This window comes from Thamnophis elegans, chromosome 3, assembly GCF_009769535.1.
Source record: "Thamnophis elegans isolate rThaEle1 chromosome 3, rThaEle1.pri, whole genome shotgun sequence".
Classification (NCBI taxonomy): Eukaryota; Metazoa; Chordata; class Lepidosauria; order Squamata; family Colubridae; genus Thamnophis; species Thamnophis elegans.
The window spans coordinates 117352361-117364772 of record NC_045543.1 but is presented as its reverse complement, the minus strand read 5'-3'; positions in this window follow the sequence as shown (position 1 = coordinate 117364772).

The following is a 12412-nucleotide window of genomic DNA, read 5'->3' as shown; positions in this document are numbered from 1 at the left end:
TGCACTACCCAATTCTGTTGTGACATCCTCAAACCCCTGTAACTTTAACCTTAAACTGTCTAGCGTGGACCTCACCCCTTTCCTAAGAGGTCTGTAGGGGGCGTACATAAGTGCACCAGTGTGCCTACCATCCCTGTCCTACTGTCTCCATTTATTCGTACCCATTTCCTTTGTTCTTTCCCTTCCACAGATTATTTGATTTGATTTAAGCTTCATAATTCAGAGTTTGTTGTTTTTTAATTCTCCCTGGCATCAACATATTTCATTCTGCTTTTTTATTTAATTAATAAATTCATTGATGAGTTCTATCTCACCAAAGCAGACTCTAGGCTTACAATCATTCAATTAAAATGCCACATAAAACATTAAAACAATAAATAGAAATCTTAAATTTAAAACTCAATTAAAATTAAATTGGGCCATATGCATAGGAAGGCAGCAAAGGGGACAGGGGGACAGGTGATTGTTATCTAATCCATTAGCCACCTCTTGAATGCCACACTCCCTTTGGTAACTCAGGCCAGTTGGCAAGCCCTTTCAGAAAGTCAAAACGGGGAGGGGTGGATCTCACCTTGGCGGGGTCATAATGTTTCAGATGATAGGAGCCATGGAGAAGAGGCTCTTTTTCTAGACCTTGCTAACCAGAATTCCTTGACCAATGGGGTCTGCAGCATGCCCCTTGTGCCAGCACAGGTGAGGCAAGCTACCCCATCAGAGTGAGATGGTTCCCAAGATAGCCTGGCTGTGAAAATATTTAAAGGTGAGGAGTAACACCTTGAATTGGACCTGGAAGCAAACTGGCAATCAGTGTAACTCGCAGAACTGCAGTGTAACATGGGTCACACCAGGGGCACTAAGAATATGTTGATATTCTGCAAGCAACATGGTTTATTCAGTAGAGTAAGCTCAAGATCTCTGAGATCTTCTCCATTATTACACCTTCATGCCCATTCACTCTCATTACTTTGAGCACCCACTAAGTCAATATAGCACCTTGACTTGTAGTTATCCATAAGCGAGTGGTCCCCAGCCTTTTCAGCTTGGCTCACCAAACTCATCAATGCATTTACCTGCCTCTTATAACCCTTGTTCAGCTGTCTCATTTCTGTGTGAACAATCAATATGCTGCATTAAGATGGGATTTGGTCAAGCAAAAACACTGTTTTTCTCTTCCTTTCAGTAATTGTTTTGGAGAGGGGAGAGAAAGATAGAGACAGTTTGGTGTAGTGGTTAAGGTACTGGTGTAAAACATGTGACTCTGAATTGTAAGCATGAAAGCCAGCAACATGGCTTTAGACCAGTGATTTGCTTTCTTGCAAATCCAGCTTGCAAATAAGGAGGAATTTCCTGACAGTGATAATCAATGGAACAGTTTGAGTCCCAGAGTTGGAGTGCTCTATCACTGGAGGTTTTCAAGAAATGATTGGACATCCATTTGTCTGGGATGGCATAAGGATTCCTAGTTTGGCAAGGTGTTGGGCTAGAAGTCTTTCAAGATAATGTCCAGCCCTATGATTCTATGACAAGAACTGAAATTCTGACAAGAACTGAGATGAAATGTGCCAGTGCTCTCCCTAGAGCACCCATATGCTAAATAATTACATACTATATTATAATAGCATGTGTACTCACCCACACACATAATAGTATACACCTACATCATATTATTATGCCTACACTATAATAATATACTAGGCCAAGAATCACAATGTGCTGTATGACTTACAGTAGCTTTTAGTACAACTGCAAAAGCTTTAGAGTTTGAATGTTCTTGATTTGATCCCTGGCACAGTGGCCTGATAGCAGGTGCTTGCAAGGCCTTGTGGGTTTTGGGTAGAGGATGTGGTTAAATGAGGCTGAAATGCAAAGCAGACAGCAAAAGCCTTCTGTTGCAAGAGCAGCCAATGCATCTGCCTAGCCACATCAAGGTCAACAGAAAAGCATATGAATGTGTTCTCCAGGACAGCACCGGGCTGTTAAATATACACATTTAGAAATGCTATAGAGTTGTTAGTTATTGATCTGCCCTCCCACCAGGCATTTGGCAACAAACTCTAGGACATTGACAACGAATGGGAGTCCCGAGCTTTAAAACTGCTGAACAAATAACAGCTCTACTAATTCAATCAACTGAGTTTCAAGCAATCATGATGCCATCTGGACCTAATCTAACTCATTGCCTAAGAAGATAAAGACATCTGGACTTCCTGCATGCCAAGGACATGCATACTTAATCCCCAAGGCTGTAGGCTGTGGCCAGACTCATGCTGACAAGTTTCCTTAATTATGCTGAAATAATCCTGCTTGGCAAGGGCTGGACACTTCTTTCTTCAGAAGGTTAGGAGGAGATAGGATGTGTTTACACACTGGCCATGCCCACGCCTGGTTTAGCAAAAGGGGAAAAAGTCACAATGCATCATGTGATGACACCACGACAATGCGAGTTTGACACCCCTGATGTAGGAGAATAGAAAGAAGAGTCATCTTCCATTTTGGTGGGAAGGAATCAAATTAATCTCTGTGGGAAGGAGAAGACAGAATTATACATTCACTTGCATTCAGCTTTTATCTCAACATTTTAGTTTTTAAGGATTCCTTGGTGCTCTCTGAGCTTGCTTGTTTTCTTGCAGACATTTCATTACTCTAACTAGGTAACATCATCAGTGCTAGCAAGGAGTGCTGTTTGTTGTCAGTTTATATTGTGGTGCCTTGCCTGTCTGCATGGGTGGGGCAGTTTTAGGGATTCTTTGGTTGGGCTTTTACTGATGGCAGTTTCTTAATTAGAGTAATGAAACGTCTGCAAGAAAACAAGCAAGCTCAGAGAGCACCAAGGAATCCTTAAAAACTAAAATGTTGAAATAAAAGCTGAACACAAGTGAACATATAATTCTGTCTTCTCTTTCCCACAGATTAACTTGATTTCATCCCACCAAAATAGAAGATGACTCTTCTTTCTATTCTCCTACATGAAATGCCAATATTCTCCCTTATTGGTATTTCAGTTTTTAAATTTTGTTTTCTACTGAAACCAATGCCTTTTATTTTGCCTTTTATATTGGCACATTATTATGATTATGAAGTAGTCTTGTACCATTTTCTGTGCTGATTGCTAATGCAACCTCAGCAACTTTAAGCTGTATGGACATCAATTCCCAGAATTCCCCAGCCAGTATGCTCTAATTCACTTAGATAGAACTATAGGTTGGGTTGCTTCCCGCCCCCCACCCTCTGATTCTTTTCCACAATAGACAAGGAACCCAAAAGTCAAAGCAATGTCATATACTGATTTTGAAATCATGCTCCATGATTGTAGATGGATTTCCCCCTAAGGGAAGGTTCTAAGGAAGCAAAGGTAAAAAAGAAGCTGTAATAGGAGCAGATTAGGAATCTAGCAAAAGCAGTAAGGAAGTAGGTGAAGGAATGAATAGATGGAGGATACAATCCCATCTCCTGATCTCCTGTGGAAAAGTAAAATTTAACTTGCTATCTAGTCAACTGCTAAAGATGGACAGGGAAGTGTTGTGGCCCGGCAGGAGCCATTGGCCACCAGGTGGCGGCAGAGCATTGGATCAGAGGGAGTGTTCAGGGAAACACTTGGGAGTTGTTGCAGGATGCACCCCGTCGAAGGGTTACTCGACAGAAGGAACAACTGAGTACTTACAGGAGATGATTGCGAGCAGCTGTTGCTCATTGGGATCCTCTCCTGAGTATAAAGAGACTGCTGGTGCCACGCTCTGGTTGCAGGAGTCAACATTCCGTTCCTGTTCTAGTAATCGTTCTTGTTCACGTTCACAAACCGAGAGAAGTCAACTTGGATAAGTGGGTTGAGATAAGAGAACCTGGGTTTGCATTTTGGTGTGAGTTATAGGACTTTCTGCTGGAGCTATTATCTTTGTTTATTTGGACTTGCAGCCAACAAGAGCTTGGATTGATTAAAAGAAACTTTTTTAGTTACGTGGCTTTTAGCTTTCATTCCTGGATGGAGAAGAGGTGTCAGAACAGGGAAGGATGTATCATTTTGTTCCTCCAAACAAAATGCTTAGGCTGGCCCGCTGATGTGGCAGCTCTGCTTTGAGTTGAAGCACTAGGGGTCATGATGCATTTCTTCCTCAACTGGGAGTCACAAAAAACTTTGTTGGCAATCCATCTTTTTTCTTCAGCATGTTTCATGCTCAGTATATGCTGCAGTGTCAGACTGTAAAATCATCTTTAACTGACCCCAGGGTGGTGAATGACACGTAACTTCCATAGTTAATGTTTAGTCCTTAGTTTAATCCTTCGTAACTAAAACATTCTATTTAATGTTAAGGAGTTTAACATTGGCCAACATTTTTGGTTGAGTAAAAAAATATCTCCATCAACTGCACAATTTTTCAGTGAGTGACTTATTGATTTGGTCTGTGTACAATACATTTTCTGGGTAGCAATTATATAACTAGGTATTTATCTTGGCAGATTTATTTATCTTTTTTTCATGTGTAATTCTTTTGCTTCCTCAGTAACACAAACATTGATTTAAAAATGTTTAGGCTAGATAAAATATATAAAACATACTGGATATGATTGAACTATTGTTTGCCAACTGATCTGGTATACTGTAATGTTTAAGGCAATGGGCTAGAAACTGTAAGACCGTAAGATTTCCCCCCCAGTAGTTTTATTAAGAATAAGCAGATAGAACTAAAGAAACCTAATTGAAACATATTAAAAAAAGAAAAAAAAACATGGAAAAAAGTAAGACATTCCCCTTCCAAGAAAGTAACAAAAAGAAACTTCCCTTTTCATCCCACGAATATTCGACATTAACAATTTATCTTTAATTACACCAGGTATGTCTTTATTCCATACCTCACCGCATTTACTATAAACTCATCTCTAAGTCTTTAGTTTTTATAGATCACAAAGGCCCAGTAAAAATTAATATCTAACGGCGTAAGTATATAATTCCCTTTTTAATTTAATCTAAATCTCTCACATCTCTTAACAAATATTACAATTATAATAATAAAATTGAAAGTTATTAATTATCAGAAATAATATCAACTTATTCCATATCCAAAAAAATAAGGCAAATATTATAAACTAGTCCATTATGCCATTGAACACTTCAAAAAGAGAAACTATGCAAACTTAGGTAACTATTAACATTATCAAAAATAGAAAATCATTATTTAACCCAGCGTTAGATAAACCAAATTTGTGTTTTTTCTTCCTCCAGCCATTCTTAAGACCCATAGATAAAAACTGAACTCTTTTCTTCAAATCTTTTTGCCTCCTTACTTGAAGTTCATATGCAATTTCCATTAAGTAATTCCAGTGTATCTCTTATATTTCAATTTAAAAAGATAATCTATATCACTCATTGCATGTATTATTTATATGTCTTTTTATTTTTAGGTGATTATCAAATTCCACTTGTAAATCCAATATCTATTAGATTGGACTAAGCCATAAGCCAGAAATGGGCAACATTGTCCACTTGGTGTCTCATCAAGCTTTGTAGGGTGAGGGTCATTCGCCAAATATATGCAGGGCTTAAACCAATTATTGCAAGAGTTGGGTTTTTTAAATATAGAAATTACTTCACGACAGCTATTTTATACCTCAATCTCCAGGCTCCATAATGTAAAATCAGGCCAACAATTTCTACTGCATCCCATATAAGAGGACCATAGACGAGATCCTGGTAGGCATGCATTGTTAATGGATGACTGCTTTCCCCCACTTCTCCAAGCACACAATAGACAGGTCAAATTAAGTCAAACCACATTATGGCTTCACTTGATGTATGAACCCTCCGGGATTAGGCGGCCTATAAATCGTATAAATAAATAAATAAATAAACCCAAATTCTAGGACTGATGCAATTTGGGCTTCCTCATTTGCTTCTTTGAAACACAGCAATCCATTTATCTTTTCAAGAGTTCTTGGATGGTTGGGTGCCTGCTTAACTGATTCCAATACAGTCTTCTGGGAAGAAGCCTTAAGCGTTTAATTTGGCCATTCAATCTATCCCAAATGTAAGACTTTTGATTATAATGCAGTCCCAGACTTTGATGTTAGCTAGACATTTAAATCTTTGTGTCCTTATATAGAGAGGTGATCTATGCATACGCTGGACCTGGGTTATTAGAATAAAAAGGTCTTTCATGAATCTTTGTACACTAATTGAAATGTCAGGGCCTAGAGGAAGAAAAAGACAATACAGTATTGAATTTCGTGCAGCAGAGACACCTAGTGGTTATTTGTAATAATTTTTATTTGTATTTTTTGTGCCTTTCAGTCAGCGTTGACTTTTGGTGATTTTCTGGACAAGTCCCTGTGATTTTATTGAAAGATTTTAGAAGTGGGTTGCCATTGCCTCCTTCCCAGGACTGAGAAACATGACATTGACCCAAGATCACCCAGCTGATTTTGTACCTAAGGTGGGACTACAACTCATAGTCTCCTGGTTTCTACCCTCAACCACTTCACCAAACTGGTTCCATTAAGTATTGTATGGGCTGGTTAAAAAACATGTCCACTGTCTGTGAGCTATCTTTTAATATAATTAATTAACAAATTAGAATACCTACATATATGACATTATTAGATTATGTCATCTTGATGTGACAGAATTCAGGCATATGAATATGACAAAGGGCTTTTGAATGCTTTGAGGCAATTTTGTCATTCTCTGTCAGGGTTTGAGACAAAAGGTGAATTAGGATGGCACCTGTGTGTCTCGCACAGCTGCAGCAAGTGTGAAAGTAGCTCGGAAGAGATTTTTGAAAACTTCTGAAAATGAAGAAAGATGTTGGTTTCAAAGTTTAAAACTTTTTGAATAAGGCCCTGTTGGAAGAAATATCCTTCTGGGTTCAGTTTCAAGTGGGGAGAAAGACACTGGAAATATGGTGACTGTTTGGAAAGATGGTTTTTAATGGTGGGCAGGACCACATGGTTTGAGGTCCTGGGGAGAATGGGATATGAAGTGGAGACGGATATTTTATATACTCTTTTGGGCCCTGCCTCAGAGTTTCCTGTTCCTGTGCAAGAAATGTATCCCATTAGTTGCCAGACTCCCAGGGGGTGGGGATCTAGGTACCATGTGTTGAATTATGTTGCAAGATGGGTAGAGTGCTAATCCCTTCATGTTAGTGGTGGGTTTCAAAACATTTTGCCACCAGTTTGGTGGGCATGGCTAGGTGAGGGTGGCATGTGACTGAGTGGGAAAACTTGACATAACTCATGCCCATGCCCACTCAGTCACATGACCCCCCCTACCAACACCCACTGAACTGGTGGCAAAAAGTTTGGGACTTTTTGATACTTATGATAAGGTGACCAGATGTCCCGCTTTTGGTGGGACAGTCACACTTTTGAACAATTTGTCCCACATCCCGCGGCATTTTAAAAAACTTCAGATTTTTAGATGGGCTTTGCAATACTTGCAATGAGGGTTTTTACCCGGGGGTGCATCCAGTTTTTCCAAACGCCCTGGAGGCTCCCAGCTGTTTCACCTGCAGCGGCCGGGCTGCGGCTGATCCATCCCTGGAGGGGGACGCAGATGGGGGGTGGGTGGGCTGAGTGCTCTCGGCCCCAGTGTGACGCCCCTCCCAGCTCGGCCCCGCACTTTGCACGTACGAGCCTGGAGCGGAGGTCCCCGCAGAAGGTAGGGCGTTGCACCCGCCACGGCAATTGCAACAAGCCCACCGGCTTCCCCGGGCAGCATGGCCGCCCTGCTCCCCGTTGCCCTGCTTGAAATGGTTTCGATTGGGGCGGCTCTGCCTCGCCTTCCGACAAAGAGGCAGCCGGCGCCCGGGAGCTTTGCTTCAGAAGGAAGCGGGGCCAGCAGAGCAGGTGGGCCATGCCTGGGGAAGGAGCTGAGCCCAGGGTCGCAGCCTGCGGGGCTTTTACAAGACAAGGACAATAAAAGGTGCCCTTCTCTTCCCTTCCTCCCTTTCCCCTTCCTACCTTTCGCCTCCCTCCCCTCTTTCCTTCCCTCCCGTCTTTCCTTCCTTTCTTCCTTCCTTTTTCTCCCTCCCTTCCTCCTTCCCTCCTTCCTTCCTTCCTTCTCCTCCCTCCTCCCCTTCCTGCTTCCTTCCTTCCTTCCTTCCTTCCTTCCTTCCTTCCTTCCTTCTCCTCCCCTCCCTCCAGCCCAGAGGAGAAGAAGCTGGAACTTCTTGAGAAGTTTCCTTGCCTGCTTTTCTCCTTCTCAAATGCCTTCCAATGACTGGCCAAGCTCTCCTCCCCGGAGTCTCTTTCTTCTGCCTGGGAATGGAATGGGGAGGGGGTGTTATTGATTAAAACTTTTGCCACCCGGTGCTGCAGCTGAGGTGAAGCCGCCAAGCTCCCGCCGGCACCCCCGCACGTGGCAGTAGCGCCTCCCCCTCCGTTCGGAGCACCTGAGCTGGGCACCTCATTACCCCTGCCCCCTCCTCCTCCACCATGCTTTTGAGGAACCATGAGGCCGCGGGAGCCAGTAGGAATGTGGCGGAGGGGGCGGGAGCAGAAAACAAAAGGCCCCAGGGCTTCTCAAAAGCATGGCAGAGGAGGAGAAGGCGGCGGCAGGGGTAATGCCCAGCTGGTGCCCAGCTCAGGTGCTCCGACGGGAAGGGGAGGGAGGCAGCACCGCCGCTGCCACGGGCGGGGGCCCCAGCGGGAACTTTGGCAGCTTCACCTCAGCCATAGCGCCGGGCGGCAAAATTTTTAATCAAGAACACACCGCCACCCTCCCCCCGTCAATAGTGTCCTGCTTAACCAGTTTTAAAATCTGGTCACTTTAACTTATGGCCCTCTGGCTCATAGCCCAGATCTAGGTCTGGATGAAGTGGGATGGCAGTGGTCATCTTGGCTTTCCCTCTGTTGTCCTTTCTGGGTGAAAAGGCATGGCCAACAAGCTGTGGATCTGCAGAAAAGAGGATGCCCTCTTCCCTGGGTACCGAGGGCCTGGGCTCGTCCTTGGTGAAGCCAACCCTGAGATCTAGAGAGAAGGCTTTCTCCTGCACGCTCATCTTGCAGATGGGACCTGGCTGGCCCAGCGGCCCGCTTAGCATGCCAGCAGGAGCAGGGGGCTCTGGCTGCAACTGTAGGGAAGGCTCATCAGAGGCAAGAAGGGGCACCACTGCAGAAGCCACCAGAGCAAGCCGCTCCCCACCACCCCAGGCCAGACCTGCAGCTCGCACCAGACTGAGGTAGCTGCTACCACCTGCTCCCTTTGTCCGTCGGGCTGGCAGGAGTGGCACTTGCGCCAGTCAGGCCACTGACTCTCAAAGAGGTGGCTTGGAGGCTTCTTTGCCAGCCAGCCGCTGGCTGCAGAGTGCCAAAATGTTCTCCGGTTGGACGACGAGAAAGCTGCTGCCAGGATGTGCATGCACAAAGATGGCAGCAATGGCAGGAGATTTTTCGCTGGTCAATCAGAGCACTTTTCAGTGCCATGTGGCCAGCAGCTGGTTTGGAAGCCTGCCATCTGGATCTCAAAGAGGTGGTGGCAGGGAGGCTTCTTTGCCAGACAGCCGCTTCCCAGCAGTGGTGGCTCACTTGGGCCTGCCGAAAACTCTGGTAAGCTTGTCTTCCGGACTCTGGACCAGCCACCCCAGAAGGTAAGTAGCCCAAAGAAAGAGGGGGGGGGAGAGAGAAAGCAGAGCTAGGGCTGGGGCTATAGGGAAGAAACATTCCCTGACCCGACCAAGGTAGATGGCAAGAGGGTAGTGGCTCCAGAGCCTCAGGGAATGGCACATCCCTAGGGTCCCGGCCCCTGACCAAGGGCAAGCGGGCAGCATGCTTACTTACCTTTGGTGAGCTGGGCAGAGCAGGCGAGGCGCAGAGGTGACTAGTGAGGCAGATAGCTGGTGGCTGTGCCGCGTGGTAAAGCCATGTAATTTGCTCAGATGGGCAGGACAAGGGTCCAGCGAGCAAGTGAATGTTGGTGGGTAGAGCGACCAAGCATTGGGCAGGCGGGCAGGGAGAGTGAGCATTGGACTGGTGAGGAAAGCAAGTGGCGACAGGGGGACCAGTTGAGGGGTATGGCCAGCTGGCCATGGCTACCAGTTCTCCGACCGCGGGAAAATGGCAGTCCCTGGTTCAGATGGACCGGTGCGAACCAGCTGAATACCACTTCTGCATCATGCTCTACCATGCTTTAATCCCATCACCCTGGAGCTGAAGGGGGAGAGCAGGGAGCTGCAGGAAGCTGCTTTGTCTTTAAAACATGTTTCTCCTTTTCTCATCCAGGGAAATATAGTATGCTGCCTTTTTAATATTTCCTAAAATATTTCAATCCAATAGGAGGGGGTGGGAGCAAACTTCCTACAGCCCTTTGCTCTTCCTGGACAGCAAACATTGTACTACATGCAGGGGTGGGTTCCTGCCAGTTGTAACCTCTTCTATAGAAGAGGTTCCACAAATCTACAGTGCCGTTTAGAACCAGTTCCAGCTTCCTCCCCCCGCCCGCCTGCACATCATCAAGATGAAGAGTGAGAGGAGGAATTCTGGGAGTTGAAGTCCTAAAGTCTTAAAGCTGTCAAGTTTGAAAACCCTTGGGGTTTTTTCTAAAGGGTTAGGGGTGCAAGGGTCTTTTAACTTGACAGCTTTAAGACTTGCACACTTCAATGCCAGAGTTCCTGAGCCAACATGACTGGAGGAGGAATTCTGGGAGTTGAAGTCCACGAGTCTTAAAGCTGTCAAGTTTGAACACCCCTGGGTTTTTTTTTCTAAAGGGTTAAGGGTGCAAGAGTCTTGTAACTTGACAGCTTTAAGTCTTGCGTGCTTCAAATGCCAGAGTTCCTGAACCAACGTTTTGGTTGATAAGCAAGAGCGTTGTTAAGTGAGTTTCACCACATTTGAAAAGTTAGCCATGCCCACCTGGTCACATGGTCGGTAAACCACTCCCACCTAGTCACATGGCTGGCAAATCACTCCCACAAAGCAGGCCACACCTACAGAAGTGGTTCTAAAATTTTTTGAAACCCACCATTGAGTAGATGGGAGTACTATAGGGAGTAAAGTCCTGCCATATTCTGCACATTAATATATCCAATTTATGTAAGACAAAGTGGATCAATTGAGTGGACATAACTGCAGGATATATTCTACCCATTTTTTCACTGGATGTCGCCCCCATCTTGAAACCTATTATCCTTCAAATGTGTTGGATTCCCAACCAATACTGTATGTCCAACATATAGTATGTATAGGGCAAAAGCTGGATTAATTCTCCCCTGATGATGAATGGAGAATTGACGATGGATGCTTATATCATAGACAATATATACAGGCTAAAAAGTATAGCTAAATAAATTGTCAGAGCTTCCTGACTCCCTGACTTGTGATGTGATAAACTTTGGAAGAATGCTACTCATGAACCGGCCTCCTTGAAAGCTTGTGAACAGATCAAAGTTACAGTGGATTATTTTCCACATTTCACCAGACCATAATATTATTATGTGTTAATATAGTGTAAATCCAATTGTTGATGATCTCATAAGCAAAATGTGTGTCCATTACAACTTTATGAACTATCCCTTCTCCCCTCTTCTCTTATCTCAAAGTGAAACCAACTTACTGCGTGGAACTCAGCACTTTTTGTGGAAACAATTGTTAAAAATCTGATGTTGTGTTAGGACCTTTCCTAACACTTGGTTCTTGCTTGAATGTATCCCAGCCACTTCTTCCTTTGCCTGCCCTGCAGTAAGTTCCTGCTTGGGACACAGGGAGAAGAAGACAGTAGGGGTAGCAAGAAAAGAGGAAAATGCATTTCAGAAGAGGGGCATTTTTTTCACATAAAATCACCCCAAGGGTGCCTTTTTAAGAGGCAACTGGACTTCCTTGTTTTTCTTTAAAGACATTTCGGTTCCCATCCAAGAAGCTTCTTCAATTCTGAAGAAGGTTCTTGAATGAGAAGTGAAATGTCTTCAAAGAAAAACAGGAAAGTCCAGTTGCCTCTTGAAAAAGCACCCTTAGCACAACCATGACCTGGATGACTGAGAATCTCCATATACATTTTCATATAGAATATTTAAATGTCATTTAAAATATGAGTACATCCTTTGTTCCATCCCCAAAGGCAGAAAATAAAATCCACCTCCCATGATGGGTACTGGTGAGGTTGTGTCTGCTTCACCTGCTTTCTAGCAATAGCAATAGCACTTAGCACTTGGATTTATATACTGCTTATATAGTGCTTTACAGCCCTCTCTAAGAGGTTTACGGAATCAGCATATTGCACCCAACAATCCGGGTCCCCATTTTACCAATTTCAATAGGATGGAAGGCTGAGTAAACTTGAACAGGTCAGGATCGAACTTCTGGCAGTTGGCAGCCAGCAGTATTAGCTTGCAAAACTTCGTTCTAACCACTGCTCCATCACAGCTCTTCTAGTTGCAACTTCAAAAAAAAATTCTCTGTGAAGTCACTACTTCACGACTTTTAAGAT